The sequence below is a fragment of the Balaenoptera acutorostrata genome, chromosome 6 (genome assembly GCF_949987535.1).
Source record: "Balaenoptera acutorostrata chromosome 6, mBalAcu1.1, whole genome shotgun sequence".
Lineage (NCBI taxonomy): Eukaryota > Metazoa > Chordata > Mammalia > Artiodactyla > Balaenopteridae > Balaenoptera > Balaenoptera acutorostrata.
This window is the reverse complement of record NC_080069.1, coordinates 111,008,639-111,010,145: the sequence shown is the minus strand read 5'-3', so window position 1 is coordinate 111,010,145 and position 1,507 is coordinate 111,008,639.

Below are 1,507 nucleotides of genomic sequence, written 5' to 3'. Positions count from 1 at the left end.
ATCAAGCCCCATGGGACCCCCCATTGCTGCTCAAACATCCCTGCATTTCAAGGTATCTCTGCAGTTTCTCTGGTCTAGAAGAAACTTCCAGGTCCCTCACCCACCTCCCCACTCTCTACCCATCTTCCAAGGCCCCACTCCTTTATGGGAGTCACCTCCTTTATGACCCATCTCTCCCTTTGCAAAGTTAAGGAATCTAGTCTTTGCTCCTACAACACATTGCTCCTACCTTGATGATATCAGTGGTTGCGTTGTGTAACTTCATTCATGCCTCTGACCCCTGCCTCAACACCTGATCCCTTTGAGGGAGGGCAGGGACCACATCTTAGCTTTTATATCCCCTTCCCCAAAGGTCTAGCCCCATATTTGGCCCATATTAGGGGTTCAATCAATATTTGTTGAATTATGAAATAACTACTGGAGAAGTTGGAAATTAGAGAAGGCGGTCTTACGATCTACGGGGCAGGAAGGTATCTGCTATTTTTATTGTCCTTGATTTGGTTGCTGTTATTTCTCAGCCATTAAGTCACATATAGACTTGTTCATCTGTCCCAGACTCTCAGGCAAGTTTCTATTTTAAATATTCCAGAGTTTATCAAAAAACTTAAAGTAGAGCTACCCTATGACCCAGCAGTTCTACTCCTGGGTATATATCCAAAAAAAAATCTAAAAACTCTAATTCAAAGAGATACATGCACTCCAGTGTTCATAGCAGCATTATTTACAATTGCCAAGATATGAAAGCAACCTAATTGTCCATTGACAGATGAATGGATAAAGAAGATGTGGTATAGATATACAACGGAATATTACTCAGCCATAAAAAATAACGAAATTTTGCCATTTACAGCAACATGGATGGACTTGGAGGGTATTATGGTAAGTGAAAGAACTCAGACAGAGAAAGGCAAATACTGTATGATATCACTTATGTGTGGAATCTAAAAATGCAACAAACTAGTGAATATAACAAAAAAAGAAGCAGACTCACAGCTATAGAGAATGAACTAGTGGCTACCAGTAAGGGGGGGAGAGGCAATATAGCAGTGGGGTATGGGAAGTACAAACTATTGGGTACAAGATAGGGTTACAAGGATGTATTGTACAACACAGGGACTATAGCCAATATTTTGTAATAACTGTAAATGGAGTGTAACCTTTAAAAATTGTATAAAAAGTAAAATTAAAAAGTACAGTGAAGATCCTGTACGCGGCAACAAAAATCCTGCGTGCCACAACTAAGACCCGGTGCAGCCAAATTAAAAAAAAATATTCCATCTCATTGTCCCCCAGAGAACATTCAGATCAGACATCCCAATATTTTGTTTTGAAACAAAACCCCTTCAAAAATATATTTAATGCTATATCTCTGCCCTGGGTTAGATGCTGGGAGAGGTACCCAAAACAGCATTGTCCCTGCTTGGAGAGAAGGTCACCATCCGCTTCTGGGACAAGGCACGCACGGACTAGAGTGTGTCTGATAATGATGCTTCTGATCATAAAGTCA